Source organism: Chelonia mydas, chromosome 4, assembly GCF_015237465.2.
Source record: "Chelonia mydas isolate rCheMyd1 chromosome 4, rCheMyd1.pri.v2, whole genome shotgun sequence".
Classification (NCBI taxonomy): domain Eukaryota; kingdom Metazoa; phylum Chordata; order Testudines; family Cheloniidae; genus Chelonia; species Chelonia mydas.
In genome coordinates this window covers 53,276,589-53,299,431 of record NC_057852.1, presented here as the reverse complement: position 1 = coordinate 53,299,431, position 22,843 = coordinate 53,276,589, and the positions used below count along the sequence as shown (strand labels likewise).

General features: G+C 43.4%; 2 long non-coding RNA genes across 2 annotated transcripts in view; one reads left to right on the top strand and one right to left on the bottom strand.

Annotated features, from left to right (window-relative positions):
* The window catches only part of LOC114021286, a 59,054-nt gene that overhangs the window by 14,166 nt on the left and 22,045 nt on the right, over positions 1 to 22,843 (top strand). The gene's annotated exons all lie outside the window — the stretch shown is intronic.
* Positions 782 to 21,296, bottom strand: LOC122465629. The gene is made up of 5 exons (XR_006290613.1): positions 20,934 to 21,296; positions 10,900 to 10,935; positions 10,059 to 10,166; positions 8,873 to 9,002; positions 782 to 1,216 (listed from the first exon to the last, which is right to left on the bottom strand). It is a non-coding gene; the product is annotated as an uncharacterized LOC122465629 (long non-coding RNA).

The following is a 22,843-nucleotide window of genomic DNA, read 5'->3' as shown; positions in this document are numbered from 1 at the left end:
AAAAGCAATGGATAGCTTCCTTCTTGTTCTGTGGACTGTGTGTCCACATCACAAAAGCCTCCTCTACATTGGCATCCTTTTTGGTAGATTCAACAGATATGCTAAAGACTGAAGGGGCACAGAGGCCTTTCACCCTTAGTAGTGCTTCTCCAAGATCAGGTGTATTAGTGGGGCAATATGTTTTCCCCGTGCTGGATAATGTGTGTTCTCTAGATAAACAAGAATATAAGTCTACAGTGCTATATATCTCCTGGTTTGTTTGGGGGTTGTTTGTTTGTGGGGGTTTTTTAATGGAATTATCTGTAGTGTTAGCTTGGCTAGTTCGTAATTTTATTTAAAAAATTGCACCAAATCAGTGGGTGTTTTCGTGAAGTATAGATTGATCATTAATGTATCCATGGTCTCCTGAAACTTTGGTTATTTGGAAACAGGCTGGCAGTGTGCATGGAGAATGTACATTTCTATGTCCAAATGTCTCTGCAAATGGACACTTACGTGCAAGTTCCCTTTTGCACATGCAAGTGTGTGCACCCTTTGGCTTCTCCAAGGCGTCTACAATCTTTTATAATGTAACTCCCTAGAAACAAAGTAAACCATGGAATAAGGTTCATAGTATGAAACACCTGAGAGATGTGCTTGTCGCTTTTCAAGTCTTTTGATAGCAATTCACAGAAATCTTAGAGTCAGAGGTTTAAAAGAATGTGGATTTATAGGTTAGTCGCCAATGTAAATTTTGTACACAGTATTTCCGGTGAAGTAAGTTTATTCACACACAGTAGGATTTGGGGCGGGGGGGGGGGGGGGGTTTTCCCAGTGTCTTTCAGTCTGACATCATTAGACCTACTTTTGTACATTGTCAGTCTCCGGAAACAGTAATGCCTTTGTCATTAAATATGGTGCTGTACATTCTCCCTTCATTGGTTTCACTTTTTAAAAACCACCAACAGTTTCTCTTTATCCTGGATGGATTTTCCATTTTGAACAAAGAATCTTCACTTGCCTGAGACTGAATTGTCCTGGAACTCATTCCCTCACGTGACATGAGCAGTAGCATGGAATAATTAAATTCAGCTCCTGCTGGTAAGTGGGAAATCTTTTCACCCCATTCCTTTTTTATTTGACCTTTTGAGTAAACACATTTCTCTCGCTTGTATGAATGGTGCCTCACTTCTTCATCTAGGAGATGAACTGGACAGTATAACTTTCAAGATCACGTCTGGAAGAAAAAATGTGGTGATATAAACACTTCTGCTGTTTATCAATGAATAAAATTCACCTGTGCAAGCCCTTGATGTGCTTTTTGAATGCCAAAAGCACTTGATTGTCCTACCAATACTGATTAGATTTCTTTAATGCAATTTCATAATGCAATAACTCTACTTAATGAAGACATTTTCATGCTGCTTGTACATTGAGATTTGGAAGCTACTAAGTTTGGGAGTCAAACCAAAACTAAAAGAAATATGGGAAAGTTTTGCTCCTATTGTTTTTCCTTGGTTTCTGGCAGGTATACATCCTACACAAAACAAACTGAAAATCAAATACTGGCTCTTGGAAAAATGACAGAAAATTCACAATGAAACTTAACCTAGTTACAAGCTAGGAAAAATTTTCGTGATGAGTTTGTAAATAGAAATGAATTATGTTAATGGAAATGAATTATGACCAGTCTTCCTGGAATAGGGGTTGCCAGTTTCCACAGCAGTTTTCCTTTCATTTTTATTTTTAAGGTGAACTTAACACTTATAAAAGATTCCCAGATGGAAAAATCTGCAGACCTAAATCTTCTCTTCATGCACAGAACAGATCAATCATAGGGACTACTGGTGCAATCTTTCCCATACTGTCCCCTTTAGTGTGCGTCAGTCATCCTTGACCCGAAGTGGCCAGCTATAAGACTGAGAGCCAATGTTTGGCTTCCATGTTCATGTTTTTTTCTGTTGATACTGTCTGATTCGAATGGTAATTGTGAGGGTAACTTTATAACAACTCTCTGTCCAGTTCCTTGTGTGTAAGAAAATGTCAACCTGTTTCTGAATAGCCATCAGACAACGACTGTCAGTCATATATGCAATACAATGCATACAATGACTGTCAGTCATATATACACTTTTCAATTAGTTTCATCGAAACTGACATCTCAGTACCAATCAGTCAGAATATCTGGAGAAACACATGTTATGCAAATTACTATCCACCACGAGGTACAGTCCTGAAGCCCTAAAACTCTGCCTCTGTGCAGGAGGGGAGTGTCTTATTTAAAGGATCTCAGTGGAATTCACCACACGGCAGAAAACCACGTGCATGTTAAGTGGAATTTTAAAGGCTCCAGGGCTGTATATTTTGCTGTCACATTTTGGAACAAATTTTCCACCCCATCAAGGTCTCTTTGTGCCATGCCTTAAATCAGTCCTAAATGGGCACCTGAGGCCAGGATTCCCCTGGTATAGAGTAGCCTTCAGTTTATGTAAAGACAGCAAAGCTGGCCTTCTAACCATCCAGGAACAGTGTGTGTACAACATGTTGGGGTGGGAGGAGGTAGGACCAGCGTGCAATGTGCTCAGGTGATCATGGGGCTCGCAGAAGGGTCCCGAAAGAACCTTTCCTGCTGATTTGTGTTAAGGAAGGCCTGTGGATGCTCTAACTTAGGCTGTGGGCCAGTATATTCCATGTCATCCCCTGGAGTAAGGATGGTGGAAAAAATGGCTTATAAACACTTTTGCCTCTTCACACACACTCCTTAGCTTCACTAAGTGTGAGCTTAGCACAGTTGAAGATTAAGCCCTATCCACCTCCCAATACAGCGGTGCACAGACAATCCCAGCAACGCAGATACAGGTGAGCAAACGTTTTCATGTTGTCTCCACAGGTACTAATGCGGAGAGTGGACTAGATGATACATCTAGGGAAGGGAACAGAAGGAGACTCCGCCGATTTGGAAGGCATGAGATGCACTGTACTAGGGACGGGGGTTCCACGACCGCCACTCCCAAGAGGAGGAGGCAGGTGGTGGTGGTCGGGCACTCTCTCCTCAGGGGGACTGAGTCATCTATCTGCCGCCCCGACTGGGAAAACAGAGAAGTCTGCTGCTTGCCAGGAGCTAGGATTCACGATGTGACGGAGAGACTGCCAAGACTCATAAAGCCCTTGGATAGCTACCTGTTCCTGCTTTTCCACATGGGCACCAATGATACTGCCAAGAAGGACCTTGAAAGGATCACTGCAGACTATGTGGCTCTGGGAAGAAGGATAAAGGAGTTTGAGGCGCAAGTGGTGTTCTCGTCCATCCTCCCCATGGAAGGAAAAGGCCGGGCTAGAGACCGTCGAATCGTGGAAGTCAACGAATGGCTATGCAGGTGGTGTCGGAGAGAACGCTTTGGACTCTTTGACCATGGGATGGTGTTCCAAGAAGGAGGAGTGCTGGGCAGAGACGGGCTCCACCTAACGAAGAGAGGGAAGAGCATCTTCGCAAGCAGGCTGGTTAACCTAGTGAGGAGGGCTTTAACTAGGTTCACTAGGGGAAGGAGACCAAAGCCCTGAGGTAAGTGGGATACCAGGAAGAAGCACGAGCAGGAGAGCGCAAGAGGGGAGGGCTCCTGCCTCATACTGAGAAAGCAGGACAAACAGCAAGTTATCTCAAGTGCCTATACACAAATGCAAGAAGTCTGGGAAAAAAGCAGGGAGAACTGGAAGTCTTGGCACAGTCAAGGAATTATGATGTGATTGGAATAACAGAGACTTGGTAGGAAAACTCACATGACTAGAGTACTGTCATGAATGGATATAAACTGTTCAGGAAGGACAGCCAGGGCAGAAAAGGTGGGGGAGTTGCACTGTATGTGAGAGAGCAATATGACTGCTCAGAGCTCCGGTATGAAACTGCAGAAAAACCTGAGTGTCTCTGGATTAAGTTTAGAAGCGTGAGCAACAAGGGTGATGTTGTGGTGGGAGTCTGCTATAGACCACCGGACCAGGGGGATGAGGTGAATGAGGCTTTCTTCTGGCAACTAATGGAAGTTACTAGATCGCAGGCCCTGGTTCTTATGGAGACTTCAATCACCCTGATATCTGCTGGGAGAGCAATACAGTGGTGCACAGACAATCCAGGAAGTTTTTGGAAAGTGTAGGGGACAATTTCCTGGTGCAAGTGCTGGAGGAACCAACTAGGGGCAGAGCTCTTCTTGACCTGCTGCTCACAAGCCGGGAAGAATTAGTAGGGGAAGCAAAAATGGATGGGAACCTGGGAGGCAGTGACCGTGAGATGGTCGAGGTCAGGATCCTGACGCAGGGAAGAAAGGAGAGCAGCAGAATACTGACCCTGGACTTCAGAAAAGCAGACTTTGACAACCTCAGGGAACTGATGGGCAGGATCCCCTGGGAGAATAACATGAGGGGGAAAGGAGTCCAGGAGAGCTGGCTGTATTTTAAAGAATACTTATTGAGGTTACAGGGACAAACCATCCCGATGTGTAGAAAGAATAGTAAATATGGCAGGCGACCAGCTTGGCTTAACAGTGAAATCCTTGCTGATCTTAAACACAAAAAAGAAGATTACAAGAAGTGGAAGATTGGACAAATAACCAGGGAAGAGTATAAAAATATTGCTCGGGCATGCAGGAGTGAAATCAGGAAGGCCAAATCACACTTGGAGTTGCAGCTAGCAAGAGATGTTAAGAGTAACAAGAAGGGTTTCTTCAGGTATGTTAGCAACAAGAAAGTCAAGGAAAGTGTGGGCCCCTTACTGAATGAGGAAGGCAACCTAGTGACAGAGGATGTGGAAAAAGCTAATGTACTCAATGCATTTTTTGCCTCTGTCTTCATGAACAAGGTCAGCTCCCAGACCGCTACACTGGGCAGCACAGCATGGGGAAGAGGTGACCAGCCCTCTGAAGAAAGAAGTGGTTCGGGACTATTTAGAAAAGCTGGATGAGCACAAGTCCATGGGGCCGGATGTGCTACAACCAAGAGTGCTAAAGGAGTTGGCGGATGTGATTGCAAAGCTATTGGCCATTATCTTTGAAAACTCATGGCGATCAGGGGAGGTCCCGGATGACTGGAAAAAGGCTAATGTAGTGCCCATCTTTAAAAAAGGGAAGGAGGATGATCCTGGGAACTACAGGCCAGTCAGCCTCACCTCAGAAAAATCATCGAGCAGGCCCTCAAGGAATCAATTCTGAAGCACTTAGAGGAGAGAAAAGTGATCAGGAACAGTCAGCATGGATTCACCAAGGGCAAGTCATGCCTGACTAATCTAATGGCCTTCTATGACGAGAACTGGCTCTGTGGATGAGGGGAAAGCACAGTGGACATGTTGTTCCTTGACTTTAGCAAAGCTTTTGACATGGTCTCCCACAGTATTCTTGCCAGCAAGTTAAAGAAGTATGGGCTGGATGAATGGACAATAAGGTGGATAGAAAGCTGGCTAGGTCGTCAGGCTCAACGGGTAGTGATCAATGGCTCCATGTCTAGTTGGCAGCCGGTATCAAGTGGAGTGCCCCAAGGGTTGGTCCTGGGACCGGTTTTGTTCAATATCTTCATTAATGATCTGGAGGATGGTGTGGATTGTACCCTCAGCAAGTTTGCAGATGACACTAAACTGGAAGGAGTGGTAGATACGCTGCAGGGTAGGGATAGGATACAGAGGGCCCTAGACAAATTGGAGGATTGGGCCAAAAGAAATCTGATGAGGTTCAACAAGGACAAGTGCAGAGCCCTGCACATAGGACTGAAGAATCCCATGCACTGCTACAGACTAGGGACCAAATGGCTAGGCAGCAGTTCTGCAGAAAAGGACCTAGGGGTTACAGTGGACGAGAAGCTGGATATGAGCCAACAGTGTGCCATTGTTGCCAAGAAGGCCAATGGCATTTTGGGCTGTATAAGTAGGGGCATTGCCAGCAGATCGAGGGACGTGATTGTTTCCCCTCTATTCAACATTGGTGAGGCCTCATCTGGAGTACTGTGTCCAGTTTTGGGCCCCACACTACAAGAAGGATGTGGAAAAATTGGAAAGCATCCAGCAGAGGGCAACAGAAATGATTAGGGGACTGGAACACATGACTTATGAGGAGAGGCTGAGGGAACTGGGATTGTTTAGTCTGCTGAAGAGAAGAATGAGGGGGGATTTGATAGCTGCTTTCAATTACCTGAAAGGGGGTTCCAAAGAGGATGGTTCTAGACGGTTCTCAGTGGTAGCAGATGACAGAACGAGGAGTAATGGTCTCAAGTTGCAGTGGGGGAGGTTAAGGTTGGATATTAGGAAAAACTTTTTCACCAGGAGGGTGGTGAAAGACTGGAATGCGTTACCTAGGGAGGTGGTGGAATCTCCTTCCTTAGAAGTTTTTAAGGTCAGGCTTGACAAAGCCCTGGCTGGGATGATTTAGTTGGGAATTGGTCCTGCTTTGAGCAGGAGGGTGGACTAGATGAGCTCCTGAGAGCCCTTCCAACCATGATATTCTATGACCTGATTGTATTTGGGGCATCTAGTAACCCTGCCTGCTGGACTTTGATGTGGCTGTTTGATCCCAAGCTTAGCTACATTGGGGAAGGTTGAGCACAAGGCTAACCTAGCCTCACTTACAAAAATTAACTAATTGGTTATAGTAATTGAACCAAGCTACCATTCCAGTAAAAATGGCTAATTGGTAGAGAATACTGCAGACCTCTCATGCTTTTAGTGGCTCCCTGGCGAAAGCCAGTCTCTGGAAGCCAGGCACCCAAGAAGTTTGATGCTGGCAGCAAGAAAACATTTTAAAGTCAGTTATTGGAATGGGGGAACAATGTGTTTCGAACCTCAAAATCTCACAGCTCATGGGGGAGATGGACAACTATGGGCTAGAAATCCTGGACATCGGTGAGAGCAGCCTGGCTAAGAAATGCTTCTCTTCAAGCCACAGTGACAATGTACACTCATAAGAGTGCTACTTCCTCGGACAGATTCTGTGAAAAAATCACTTGTCAACTGGGAACTTATCAACCAACGCACCATATATGCCAGATTACTAAAGATGTCAATCATACAGTGCTATGCTCTGGCAGAGGAACGTAGTGACAAGGATTAAAGAGATTCTATAATTCCATCCAAAATGTGATTGATAGAATAACCAAACATGACTTACTCCTTATGATGGGTGACTTTAAGGCTAAAGTAGGATGTGATAACCTAGGAATGGAAAGGGTAATGGGGGAGCATGGTTGAGCATCATTAATCAAAATGACAATGACACATACAAAAAGTAGCATGGAATTCACCAGATGGCAAAACTAGATCAATCACATCAACATCTGCTCAAAATACATGTAATCGGCCCAAGACTCAAGGGTATATCGAGCAGCAGATGTCAGCAGCAACACAATCTTTGCATTGCCAAACTGAAATTAAAACTGAGAAAGATACACTTTACATGGAAAGTGGGGGGAAAACCAACTGTACAAAACTGAAACTCAAAGTAGTGTGAGAAATTCCAGCTTGAAATGAAGAACGAGTCTGAGGCCAGAGGCCGAGGAAGGTGAGACACTGACCAGATCTGCAGAAAAATGCCAGTGCTCAAATAAAATGGAATTCAAGCTTTAGCAGTCGCAGTTGGACATCCACACAGAGCAAGAATTGGATAAGCCAGGAAATGTGGCTTTTCCTTGATGAAAGGAAACTCCTGGATGCTAAGACCAATGAAATATTGGAAAAAAGTAAAGGAGTACAAGAGAGCAGACAAAGCAGTTAAAATCAATGCAAAGAACGATAAATGAAGATATGTTGAAGACCTAGTAGGTGCAGCTGTTGCCATGGTAGTCATTTATAATGCGGAAACGTCAAAACTGGAAATGGGCCAATAAAAAGTAAAGGGAGGGGGGATGCTTACAACTGAGGTAGAACTGCAATGCTGCCAGTCTGTTGTTCTAAGTAGTCTTCAAGTGCTGTACTACAGCATCGAAGTTTGAAGTATGAACCTGATCAACTTGATGGAGACATCAGAAGTACAGGCTGCAATCAAGAACATAGAAAAACAACAAAGCAATGGAAGATGATCAAATCACAGCAGACATGCTAAAAGTATTTAACAGTACTACCCTAATGAAATTGTCAGAGCTGTTCAATGAAGTCTGGGGAAAAGAGACCCCCCTCATGACCAGCTGGAATGTGGAATCTTATTGACTGTAACAACTGGAGAGGAGACACCTCTCTCTGAATGGAAAGTCTTCTGTAGCGTGATACTACACAGGATGAAAGAGGCAATGGATAGATAATAACAGGCCGGATTCAGGCCCAAGACATCCTGTGTACATCAGATATTCACACTATAGACCATCACAGAAGAATATATAGAATGGCAGGCTCCCTTTATTAACTTGATTTTTTTTTTTCCAAAAAGAATTTGACTGACAGCATCGGCATACTTTGTGGAATATTTTTTCAGTCCTATCGAATTCCAGCTAAAGTTGTCAACATGAAGGCTATGTACAGCAATGCAAAGTGTGCTGCAAGAGTGAAGAACGAAACAGTGATTCAATGTGGATGCTGGCATGAAATTGGGCTGTATTCTATCTCTGCTGTTTGGTATTGTCTCAATCTAGATAACAAAGTGTACAGTATTAGCAACACAAGCACTGGCATAGCATGGGTAGATATCAGTATAAACATGAGAGTGAACACCAAAAGAGTGAAGCACATGGTTGTACGAGTTATATGTGTATATGAATTCGTGCCATGCCATCTACTGACCTATATATTTATAGGTAGAGCCCTGCGTGGATAGAAGATTTGTATCTGCATCCACCCGTGATCCGCAAACCTGGTCTGCAGATATCTGCAGATTTGCAGGGCCTCTATTTATAGGCTGTCTTTAAGGAGGTTGAGTTTTGGCTGTAAACAAACCTTTATGCTTTATGCATTGTTTCTTTTAATGTGTTTCCCAGGAACTGTATTGTTTTTCACATTTTCCAGCTGATGTCCAAGTGAAGGCTGCATGCATTTCTTTGTTTTGTTTATGGAGGCAGAAACCCAGCTAGAACAACAAGGTAGGGAAAAGAATCTGTTTGGTCAATTCATGCAGAATTTCTCTTGGATAAAATGTTTTCAGCTCACATACAACTTCGTTGTTAGGATTCTGCTTACAATATGAATTATAGCTAGCTTTCTTGATGGCATTTGGCTGAGGCAGTGTTATCCCAATGCTTTTGGGGATCTAAAAAGATGCTGTTCCACAGACATCCTATAAATATACCCCTATCTGATCCTAAGCATTTTAAAATCTGTTATGGGGAAAAAAACTGATGCACTATGAACAGGTTTCTAACTGTCATGTTAGAATCTCAGTTACAGCAACAACCTGGATATCAAAAATGAATATCAACCGTTAACTAAGGCCAGCATTGCACTAAACATAAAGAACAGATATGGGGGGAAATAGAAATAAGTTCTAATTGAATAGGGTTACAGTGCCCCAAATTAGCCAGATACAAATATGCTTTGTAAGATGTTCTGATTTTCCTTGAACCAAACTCTCCAGCTGAGATAAGCATGAAATGGTGGGGAAATGGACCAGGCTCTTTTTGCTGAGTGCTACTACATTACTTGCACCCATTACTTCTTCCAGGAATACATTTATTTCACTATATGTTTGGGGACATTGTTCTAGGTTCGTGGGGGGGGCGGGGGAGAAGCACAAGAACAGCTTTGTGAAATAATTACTGATGGTAAACCCCAGTTTGGAATTTTGACTTGGGTTATATAAGCATTGTGGTCAGTCTTAGGTTACAGTCTGAAAAGGCAAGGGAATAGAATATACAAGCAAATTGTTGGTTAGGCAGTAGCATGCTATCTTGTGAGTCTCATGGTGTGATTATCTAGGGTGGGATTTTCAAAAGAACTCTACATTTGCCTAACTCTCTGTTCTGACTGAAATCGCAGAAGACCACGTCATTCTGTCTTTCCCCACCTCTGTATGAGGTAGGGTTTAGAAGGTGTTTTGCTGAATCTCCCAAGAGAGCAAAAGGAAATATCAGGAGAGAAGTACATAAGTCAAAATAGCGGGCATGATTCTTGCTATTAAATGACTCACCTTTCTGCAAGAGTTAACTGGCCTTTCACTTGAAAATGTCAACATCTAATGCCAAGATGTTTACATAGAATTTTATGGTTTTTCATAAAGTACAACAGTCAGATAAAACTGTTAAGAGATTAGAAAAGATGTGATGAGAAGGCATCTCTGACAAAGGCAAGAAAATAAAATCTACTTCCTCATTCAGAAATGCTTATAGAAATAGGGGTGCTGAACAAATAAATACCAAGTAGATGCATAACCAGTCTTTGTCTGATATATATGCAGTGGCATTGTAATCATTATTTGATTAGCACTGACAGTGTGTTCAGAGCTCTACAGAAGACAAAGGTGGACATAATTCCTGACCAGAAGAGTTTAAAATCTAAACAGAAAATGAAACTGCACTGTATACACAAATGTAGACTCAGTTAAAGGTGACTTCTGCACACAGAAGTAGGGCCTCCCTCTCTCTCTTTAATAATAGTTCTACAATAAGTTAAACTGGATAAACAGCTTTGGGGCAACAAAGCTGCGGTGCTGTCAGACTGGGGTGTCAAAAAAGATGATTATGGGGCAAACTGATAAACTAAAGAGTAATAAATCATCAGGATTAAATGATATACAATAATATAAAGAAGTAACTTGAGGCTGAAGCGACCAAGCTGTTAACAAAAAATCTTATTTTATTTTCAATTTCATTGAAACCAGCTACTATATTGGAGGATAACAAACATTGTAGCTATCCTTTTTTTTTTTTTTAAGCCACAAGTGGTGAGCTTGGAAATTTAAAGACCAGCGAGCTTACTTCAATATCAAGTATCTTAAATTAAATTTACGTTTATCGTCAATTAGTAACTACCTTGATGAACATGATGGGTACAAAGCAGAGTGGCTTCTGCAATAGAAAATCAAAAAACCAATGAAATCGAAAGGTAAAATAGGGTTTGTTTTTTTCCAAACACAACATATAATTAACCCATTAAACTCTTTGCCACTAGATACCAACAAGAGCAAGATTTTTATCAGCATCCAAAAAGATTTGGATCATGAGAACATACGCAGAGAGAGAATACTTACTAAATTTTTAGAAAAGATATAAGTCCTCCTGCTTCATAGTCTAAACCAACTCCCAACTGATGGGGCTAAGAAGAAACTTCCCCTATCACAGGAAAATCCATAATAATAAGTTTGAGTAGTGGCCATGTTAGTCTGTATCCGCAAAAAGAAAAGGATTACTCGTGCTACCTTAGAGACTAACAAATTTGTCTCTAAGGTGCCACGAGTACTCCTTTTCTTTTTGCAGATACAGACTAACACGGCCACTACTCAAACAAATTTGTTAGTCTCTAAGGTGCCACAAATACTCCTTTTCTTTTTGCATAATAAGGTTTCTTGTCCCTTTCTCTGAGGTACTTGATACCGGCCACCATTATCAATAGAAAAGGAGTACTTGTGGCACCTTAGAGACTAACCAATTTATCTGAGCATAAGCTTTCGTGAGCTAGAGCTCACTTCATCGGATGCATATTGTGGAAACTGCAGAAGACATTATATACACAGAGACCGTGAAACAATACCTCCTCCCATCGCACTCTCCTGCTGGTAATAGCTTATCTAAAGTGATCACTCTCCTTACAATGTGTATGATAATTAAGTTGGGCCATTTCCAGTACAAATCCAGGTTTTCTCACCCTCCGCCCCCCCACACACAAACTCACTCTCTTGCAGGTAATAACCCATCCAAAGTGACCACTCTCTTTACAATGTGTATGATAATCAAGGTGGGCCATTTCCAGCACAAATCCAGGTTTTCTCACAAACCTGGATTTGTGCTGGAAATGGCCCACCTTGATTATCATACACATTGTAAGGAGAGTGATCACTTTAGATAAGCTATTACCAGCAGGAGAGTGGATGGGAGGAGGTATTGTTTCATGGTCTCTGTGTATATAATGTCTTCTGCAGTTTCCACAGTATGCATCCGATGAAGTGAGCTGTAGCTCTCGAAAGCTTATGCTCAAATAAATTGGTTAGTCTCTAAGGTGCCACAAGTACTTCTTTTCTTTTTGCGAATACAGACTAACACGGCTGTTACTCTGAAACCTGTCATTATCAATAGGTTTCTGGGCTAGACAGACCATTGATCTGATGGCGATTCGATTCCTGTATTCAGTTAAGCCTGTGCTGCTCCATTGACTGCTTAGGTGGCTCAGATGTGGACTGAAAGCAGAAACAAAAAGGTAGAGAGAATAAATGTTTTCCCAGTGGAGGCACTAACCTATTACACCACCATCTTGTGGAAATCTGCATGTCTGCATCCCTGGGATGCCTGGGGCAAACCACCAAAGTGAAAACATATCTCAAGTTACCTCTTAGTAACTAAGGATTTAGGTGTCCTCAGCAGGAGAAAATAGGATCCAAGGAGCTTTCTTTTTCTAATTTCACTGGGTCTGTGCTTTGCTAAGAGATCCTGTCAGGGTGTGTTTTTGCCTTTAAAAATGTGTAGTGTTTTTCCCTGAAAACTTCCAGATGAAAATATACTTTTTCTTTCAATACCAAACAAAACATTTCTGCTGCTTGCTACCAATGGTAAAAAAATTTCTGCACATCTCCAACAAAGTTAGTTCTTCTGAAGTTCTACAAGTGCTTAAGCAAGATGAACTGTTGTACAATCTTTTACAATGGGCTCTTATTTTACTAGAGTCATAAATAATATAATTTTTCAGTGGAAGCAGAATGCTCGGAAACGGTAATTTTAACACCCTTCCCCTTCCCCTCTTCCTTCCTGCCCTATCCATCAAACATTTTATATGTAGCTTTACTATGTACACTTTCATACTGGAGTGCTGAGAAGCATGTATGCAGCTTCCTTTAAAGAAAATAGAAGACTCAGACTGGTCTTATGATTTACGCAGACCAGTCTGCCATATCATGTCCGGCATCTGAGAAGAAAACTAATCTAAGATGATAAGGCCTACAGCCTAACAAGTTTGTTTTCAGATTGGATGGTTAGCTGTAACAACCCAAGGTCACTCGCATTACTTTCCTTTTTACTCCTATGAAATCTGTTAGTGCCTCCTTGTTGCAAACAAAATACATCTAACTTGTGTTGTGTTTTTTTTTTACTTTGATTTCTTCCTTAACTTGATGTCAGAAGTTGAGCGTTGCAACTCAGAGTCCAAGTCCCCTTTGTGAATCTAGTCCTGAGTGCATCAGTCACTTTTAAAAATAGGACTTAGGCTCCTTAAGCACTCTTGAAAATTTTACCCATTATGTCTACTCCTTTCCTGACCCAAAACCCAACTATACTTCAATATGTAGACATCCTGTCAACGTGTATTGATAAAACAAATAAATGGTAAGGCGACTGTATTCCTTTTTCTTTAACCAGATAATTAAGTCGTCTTGCTTATTTGCTCCATTTTGGAAGGAAAGTATGTGCTTGTTTCTTTTTAAAGACTGAGATACAATTTTCAACTTCAGCTACTTTTCTAAGGAACTCTTAAAAATAGAGCAATACATGGGGCTTTAGTGAGAGGGATGGAAACAGGCTGATGATGCGGGGGGGAGGGGGGGAATAAAAAAAAAAGTCCGCAACTATCAGTTCAGGTTGCATCACAACTTCTTTTTAAAGGTGGACCATTCGAAGTCCTGTAAAATTGACGTGCTTAGTCGTATTCTTCTGAAATTTGGTGTGACTCAGGAGGATGCAGGGTCGGGTTAGTGGCCCAAATTTGGGGTCATGAACTAGGGGTTGAGGGAAAAGCCCCAAAACAGTTATTTTTAAAAAAAGTTTCTAGGTGGTCTATTTTTTTTGTTCAGAGCTAGAAATCAAACTCTCGGTGTGATGCTTGTCAAAATGGTCTCAAGCTGAGTTTTCCCAAGATGATCCATGATGCCCACTTAATCTTTGAGGTATCCAAATTGAAAGTGATATTCAAGAAAATGTGCAATTTTACAGTGAGCATGCACCAATTCAGAAAAATGGCTAGAGGGTTTCTCTTCCTGCCATTTTATATGCTTTGAAGATTGACTCTTCTAAAAGTTCAAAAGTTCTAAAATTCGTACTCCTACTCGGATTGCTTTGAAATTGTGTGTGTCTCATGGGAGCTCAGGGTACCATTAGTGATTCAAATTTGGTGTCATTTCCCAAATGGGTCCCAACTTACAGGCCCCACAAAAAACCTGTTTCCTTCTGCTTCCTTGTGCTGGTAAGTTCAGAGGGTAGTAATGACTGGATGAAACACAGACCGCACTGAGGCCTGCTCTAGTCTACAGATGTAAGGCAGCTTACATCAACCTGATTATATCACTGTATACAATACAGCCTTACTCACGCTGATGTAAGGGCCCTACTATACTGACATAAGCCCTATGCCTTTTGTGGAGGTGGAGTTATGTCAGTGTATGTAGGGCAACGCAGTGTCCCTGTAGACACTGCAGGTTACTTACATTGGTTGTTGGCTGTCATTCTTGTCGATTTCACAGCTCTGGAGCTGTGAAATTGACAAGACAGCTCATAGTTTGGGCTGTGATCCCCACAGGTGGTAGGATCAAGCTAGAGCCCACCTGCCACCCGGGCTCTTGGCTCCCCACTCCCAGCTGGGCTGCTGCCCTGCTCCCCACTGGGAGCCCAGCTGCACCAAGGCTCCCGGCTCACCACCTCCCCACTGGGAGCCCGACAACTGCATGGGCTCTGGGTGCAGAGCAGCCTGCTGGGAACCTGGGCAGCTGCAGTGCTCCCAGCAGGGAGTTGAGAGCCCAGAAGGGTTGGGGGGAGGCTACCACGGTAATTACTGCGATGGCTGTAAATTGACCAACATAGGACCTGGGATTGATGATAGTTACAAACTCACCCTTCAATTGACATACTTAAGGATAAGTTAATCACTCCATGACTCAGTTGCCCTTCTGTCTGTAATCTTCCTCTTCCAGTAGAGCAGTTCTATTGCTTTGAGCTAGTATTCAGCTCTATAGCCAAACCAAAGTCCTCCCTTTTTGAGGCAACCAAAAGAATACAGAAAAAAACAAATCATGTTCCTTGCCTTTCCCAGACCATAGCCTTGACCCATGCTGACATAAGGTCACTATCGTCATTTGTTTTCCCCAGTCTCTCTTCCAATTTCTCCACCTTTTTCCCAGGACTAAACCATTCCTTTCCATTTCTTGTGGGCTCTGCCTCACGAACCCAGGTGAGCCCAGGTTCTCCCTTTTGCGCCAGGCTCTGGCCTGCCCTGAACACAAGACTGCCCTGTTTCACGATTGTGGGCCACTTTATACTGCTGCCTTCCCCATATGCCTGAATTTTCCCCTTTCTCTGGGGATCGTCAAAACGTCCCGTCCCCAAACCATGCTTTACGCCCTCCTAGGCGTTCCTCCTTCATCTTTCTGTCTGTGGGCCTTCTCTCGGGCCCTTTTTGATAGCCTCTCCTCAGTTGGCTCTCTAGATCTCTTGTTAAAGACAACCACTGCCAGCTTGCCCCAGATTGAGCACTGAGCTTGTCTTGTATAGTTCTGCTGTTGAATGATCCTGCCGTATGTCTCTCCTGTATAAGTGGTGGCCTTAGGCCTATACTGTCTATGCAGCTACATGGCAACCATTTCATCCAGAGTTCACACTTACATGCGCCTGAGTCCCAGTTCCAGCACAATGGACTTGATTACAAGTCTTCACTTTACAAGCCCTTCACAGCCTACCCCCACCTACCGGTCATCTCTCATTCGCTATCAAAAGGTTGACTCCCATCTTTGATCAGCCCATGATGCCAGCCTCCATTGCCTGCTTGTTACATTTTCAAACAGCAAACTTCATACTTTCTCCTCCACTGTCCCTCACACTTGGGAGAATGTTCCCTTAAACATCTGCAAAACTAACTCATCATCCTTCTTCAAAGCCCTCCTCAACTTTCCTTTGCTGTGCTGCCTACAAAAAAATTGACATGGCTCGGTTGCTGGTGTGCTGACCTATCAGAACCGTTTATCTGACTGATTAATATTGTGTTGTGGTTTCCTTATACTCCCCCATATGTCTGTCTGTATCCAGCATTAGTCTCTTGTCTTGTACTTAGATTGTAAGCTTTTTAGGGCTTTATTCTGTGTGTACACAAAATGGAATCCTGGTTCATGACTGGGGCTTCTAGGTGCTATGATAATACAAATTAATAATAATAATACAAGCATGGCTAGAGCTGGATGGCCCCACTTAATTTGCCTAACGCTTCACACAATGGAGAAGAAGCCCTGCCACGCACACCTGAAGCTGCACATTGTGCAGATCAGCCCAAGTGACACTGGCCCAAAAACATATCTTAACTTAAAAAGCTGAGCATTCAAACTTTACAAGAGCCACTAAAAACATCTTATGTGATGATAAAGTGAGTGAACTTCGAGCCATGTAATTATTCTATCAGCAGGTTCAAATAATCCCCAGCATGCATTCCTCTTTCAGGAGATGTTTTGACTAAATCTAACTAATAGCAGCTGAAATTCACAGTTCCTATAGTCACTTGCTACACAAATCTGATATAATGTCAAGTCCTCAAGGCTATTGATGAGTCTCATCAGTGAAATCTGATTACCAGGTGGTCTGCCTCTGACAGAGAGGCAATCCCTCAGGAGAAGACTGGCAATATCATCAAGGTTCTACCCCTCCCTCCCCCAGACTGGGAAATCCCCAGGGGGGGAAGTGTTCCTACTGTAACTTTGAAAGCAGTACTGAGGCAAATTTACATCCCACGCTATAGCAAGTGTATTTTAGAAGCAAAAGAGACTGGTGCTTTTAGAAACTTCCTAAACAAATCACTTATTTCATTCCTTCCTGAAAGAGAGCCTCAATTTAGCTCTAATGAAACCAGCAAGTTGATCAGTTCTGATCTGAGAAGCTATGCAAAGGCATTAGTGCACAGATCTTTTAATCTTAATTACAATACGTTTTGTGATATTGAAACATCTTCACCAAAAACTGGAATGAGGATAGCAATTTTTTGTACGTAGTCTAACAAGTCATAAGGTTCTTTGTTGACTAATAGCTAAGTCTAGATTTGACCCGGTAACCTAAAGGTTCAAGTCTCCATAGTCCATTACCAAACTGGGCCCTACTTCCCAGTCTGATTCAGCAGCCGGACTGGGCTATACGTCTAGACATATCAGACTACAGCACTGGGAAGGCAGTTAGTAATTCATAAACTTTAATCAGAGATATAACCTTATGCTCCTCCAAGAACATAAATACCTTGTGTGTTGTTTATGGTTTGCCTACCCCAAAATATATAGTGTGTGTGTGTTTGTTTGTTTTTGCAGTATGCTATCTGACATGAAGTAGCCTTTCATTCTTTGTAGGATAGGACAATGAAACTCTTCATCTTATCCCCACCTTACAATATTTTATAGATCCCTCATCCCTGTTAATAAGGATCAGAAAGATTCAGAAATCCTGGTCAGAAATTCTGAACATAAATCAGAAATGTGATTGTAATTAGCCCTATCCCTGGACTTGATCTTCAAAAGATCTTATTGTTTTACAAAACTTTTTTTTTTTTCATACAAAATTCCATTTGCTAGGGGCAAGTGTTGTCAGTTGGCTATGTGTGTGTGTGTGTGTGTGTTCTCTCTCTGTGCTGCCCCAGCTCTGCGCAGATAGCCGATACAGCAGACCTCAATCGAACTGCCCAAGAAAACCACAAACTGGGTTCCAAAGCAAAGACACTCAGCCACCCCCTCTGTTACCCCTCTTTTATACACTGATACAAACATGTTTTGTATGGCCCCTCTGATGTGGTTAGTTACCACGCTTGACCTTGTACATGTGGTTCGATCAGAACATCTCTATCTGTCATCCTGACCTTTATTGGTGTGTCCCTGTATCCTCTTTGGGGAGTGTGTTTTATACCATAACTTTGTATTGGGGTGTTCTGGTACTAACCACCTGGAATGTGTTTATGTGAATACTTAGTGTCTAGGAGTGCTTGTGTTTTTTGCAGAGCCAGCTCTGTTCTTGCCAAGTTCATGTATCAGAATAGTATAATGAACCTGCAAGCAGATATATACTTTGTAACAGGGCAGCACCTGACTCCTGCTAACTCTGCTTTATATTAGCAGGGCTTAACTCTGTTTGGGCTTTAGGCCTTACACTAGGCCTTTTATACCAGGTCTCATGTTCAGGTGCTCTCTTCCTACTAGAAAAAGTAATTTTTAAAGGGGAAATATGCATTAGGTATTTTCATCATCAACCTGAGGGTAGACAAGGAGGGTTTTTTGTTTGGTTTTTTTATTTAGGATGGTAAATTTTCATGACAAAGTTGCAAGTTTGCACTATACCGCTGCAGGATTTCATAGCACAAGGGTTTACAAGAGATTCCCCACTTATGTTGGAAGGGCTGCGGCACAGAGGTTGTAGCTGTTACATATTATGAGCCTGACCAGCTGTGCAGATTACTGGTCACATGATATTAACTGACCAAATCCACTTGATCCTCTCCTCTCCCTCTGCAGACATGAACCAGATCCTCAGCTGGCATAAATCAGTGTACTGTGTATACTACTTGTAACCTGTGGTACAATACATTTGCTGTTGAAAATGTGTGGACCTTTAGTTTCCATTTGATTCATAGATTTTTAACACCAGAAAGGACTATTGGATCATTTTAGTCTGACCTTATGTAAATCACAGGTCACAGACTTTTGCCCAGTAACTAGTGTTTGACTAAAGTATAGGCATCCAGGCTTGATTTTGAGACCGAGAGATGGTGAATCCATTGCTTCCCTTGAAAACCCCTTCAGAACTCCAACGTGACACACGAGCCAATTGAAAAATATGGTCAAAATGAGGGGAAGGGCATGCAAATGGAAGAACTGGTCAGTTTTATATGGCCTATTACTGAAGTGGTGCCATTGTACTAAGCCCTGTACAGAACCCAGGCAGAAACGGTGCCTGCTCCAAGGAGCTACCATCCCACATTAGACAGACCGTGCAGAAACAGAATCATTTAGTCTAGGTCCAATCTCAAAGTAAAGACTGAGCTGATTTCACAACACTACACTGCTTTCCAGAGACCTCTTTTTCTTTCCTATGATGAAGATAGCCTTCTGTCATAATAGTACAAATAAACAGCAAAAACAGCAGTGTAAGGCTACGAAATTTACCAATAAAGTAAGAAGAACAGGAGGACTTGTGGCACCTTAGAGACTAACAAATTTATTTGAGCATAAGCTTTCGTGAGCTTATTGCTCCTTACTGCTTTTTTTTTTTTTTGGGCTTGGAACCAAATGAAGGGAGGGAGTCCATTTGCTGCTCCTTAAGCTTGAGACTGTATCAAGCATAAGGGTATATTTGTGCTTGCCCAACAAAGGCACACTTCTCAGATGCCTAGAGCACCTTGCAGGGTTGAACTCATAGTTAGAGGAGGTAGTTGGAGGCATGGGATGAACTGGGGGTTCTATCTATACTGCAGCCTATGGGATGCATTACAGATTTCAAGTTAGCTTAAGAAAAGGTGTCCTCTTCAGCAGCAATGCAAGGAACCTACAGGCCCAAACCTGTAAAACATTAGCTGAAGCAGTTAGAATAAGACAGTTAGTTGTGCTAAGGCTCATAGGCCTTAGTAAGTTAACCAGTAGTGACCTTAAGTCACAAGATGGCATAAGACGTTTTGTTGCTTATTTTGCAATATGCAATTTTGCTGAGGTCTTGCATAAAATATTGCCAGGTAACTGCAAGAAGTCCATTAATAGTTTTGGGGTATTTTGGGATGGGAATATCAGCAGATGTATAACCACAAGATACCTAAAGTAACCAACTGATATATATAGCCCTACTAAATTCACAGCCATGAAAAACATGTCACAGACTGTGAAATCTGGTCTCCTCCTGTGAAATATGGTCTTGTGTGCTTTTACCCTATACTATACAGATTTCACAGGGCAGACCAGCATTTCTCAAATTGGGGATCCTGACCCAAAAAGGAGTTGCGGGTGGGGAGGGGGGTGGTCACAAGGTTATTTTAGGGGGGGCTCACAGTATTGCCACCCTTACTTCTGCACTGCCTTCAGAGCTAAGCAGCCACAGAGGGGCGCCCCGCCAGCAGCAGCACAGAAGTAAGGGTGGCAATACCATACCATGCCATCCTTACTTCTGCGCTGCTGCTGGCGGCAGCTCTGCCTTCAGGCTGGGATCCCAGCCAGCAGCTGCCACTCCCCAGCTCTGAAGGTAGCACCACTGCCAGCAGAAGTAAGGGTAGCAGTACCACAACCCCCCCTAAAATAACCTTCCGACCCTTCCACAAGTCCTTTTTGGGTCAGGACCCCTACAATTACAACACCATAAAATTGCAGATTTAAATAACTGAAATCATGAAATTTACAATTTTTTAAATCCTATGACCATGAAATTGACCAAAATAGACTATGAATTTGGTAGGGCTATGTATAGGCTAATAAATTTGGGATGATTTCTGTACTAACTGTGACAAAGATCTTCCTCTACCTTGGATGGGTCCTGAGCTTATTGGCAGATTTTGCTCACCTCAGAGATTCCCAGTAGCCCTCAGTTTGGCCACTTTCATGGCTCAAATCTGCCATTCCCTCAGATAACCTCATTACTGGCCAGCATGGGGAAAAGGAAGGAGAACAATCCCCACAGTCTCTGCTGGTCTACCTAGGGGGTCAGGGGACAGGCCAGGGACCTTCCCCTCTGGTAGGACCCACAGTCCAAGTCAACTCCTCTTATATCCAATAGGGAGTTAGAGGGAAACCCTGGCCCACCCTCTACTCCAGGTTCCAGCCCAGAGCCCTGTGGATCACAGCTGTCTACAGTGTTTTGTGTAACACCTGTGTGACAGCTCCAACTCCCTGGGCTACTTCCCCATGGCCACCTCCCAACACCTTCTGTATCCTCACCACAGGACCTTCCTCCTGATGCTAGATAGCATTTGTACTCTTCAATTCTCCAGTAGCACACCCTCTCTCACTCAGCTCCTTGCACATCCCTCACTAACTGGAGTGAGAGCCTTTTTAAACCAGATGTCCTGATTAGCCTTAATTCATTCTAGCAGCTTCCCAATTGGCTACAGGTGTCCTAATTAGCCTGCCTGCCTTAATTAGTTCTGGAAAGTTCCTGAGTGTTCTGGAATAGTACCTGTTGTTTTACCTAGGGAAAAGGGAGCTGCTTAATCTGGAACTAATGTATCTACCTTCGACCACTCTTTTTTAGCCATCTGGGCTGACCCTGTCACATAACCTATAAGATAAGGACACTCCAATATTATTATGGTAAGGAAGTTAGTTATGGACAAAGGAGGAAGATGATTCTTATGAATATTCATGGCAGCCATCAGACCCTATAATAGGCCCTGACTGCAAGCTGGGCCAATTAGACCTCGACCATTGGACTCTCATGGTGAGACAGAATAGGATCCCCATGGGAAGGCAAGTGGTGGTCCATTTCTAGGGCTCCCCACGAGCTGGTGTGAGTGCGCATACAAGATGATGCAGGATGTCAGAATAACACTGTACGACTGCTACATTCTTGTTTGGCTTGGAACATTTGTGTTTTTACTAATAGTGTTAGGGAAAAGTTGAGTTTTCAATATTTTTATTAAATGTGAGTGTTCCAGCCGTTCATGTCGGGATTCCTAACCAAACAGTAATTCTGATACCTCTGTGCCTGATTCTGGGCCTAGGACCTAAGAACCTTTTGTTAACTGGGAATTTTTAAACAGTCAGTTTACACAAAATAATCAATATATCATTGCAATGGGCTGTACAAACCCCACACTGGGGAAGAAGGGGTTAAAGGATTATTCTGGGCTCAGCTAGCCCCACCCCACCACACCTACAGCAAATGCTCCATCTGCTGGAGGAATTAAAAGACAGGGAATTAGCTCATTGCAGTGACAGAGCTGGAGATGAGCACACTTGCATCCCATAGCTCCAGCAGTGCAGAAGGAGGCCTAAAGGCTCTGACACAATTGCCCAAAGGGGTTCTCCCTGAGAGAAGGGAGAACCCACCCCAGTGACAATCAGCAAGGGAAGTATCCCCCTCTCCCCTGCCTGTGAACCTTGGAGATTGGTAACCCCATCTTACTTATTTTGTTTTGGACTTCCTCAACAGGGGAAAGCCTTGGTCTAAGCTGACCTGGGGTGGGAGAGGAGGGGACAAGAGGAAGAGGCCCATGGAGAACAGCCTTAAGCAGCCTTGGTTGCCAGACCACTGGTAGCCCAAAGGGCCCTGAGTCGGAACCCTGTGGAGTGAGAGGGCCCAGGCTCCCCTCCCTACAACCATCTTGGCAGTTAGGGGTTGTGACCGTGACTGCTAGGCCACGCTCCCCAACCAGAGCCTGAGTGAGGAACATTACAATCATCATCAAATCAGGCAACAGTACCACTTGTGAATTTTAGATGATTGTATTAAATGATATGAAATTACTGTTTCATGGAAAGACTACTTGTAGGTGGATTCCCCCGTGAGTTATCAGGGTTGTGTCGTGCCTCTGCCAGGCCAGAGGCAAATGGTGAATGATCATCATGAAGGCTGCAAGTTTGTCATGGAAGTCACAGATTCTCTGGCTTTCTGGGACTTCTGCAGTGTCCTGCGCAGCTGGCCCAGGGGTCACCTGAGCATCTCGTGCAGCCCCTGGGCCAGCCTCACCAGCCGCTGCTGGGGCAGTCTCAGGCCACCGCCCCACAGCAGCAGAAGTTTGGGTGTGGGCGGGGGCTGGGGATTGTGGTGCGAGACGGGATGAGGGCTCTGGGTGGTGCTTACTTTGGGGGGGCTCCCTAGAAGCAGTGACATTCCTCGGCTCCTAGGT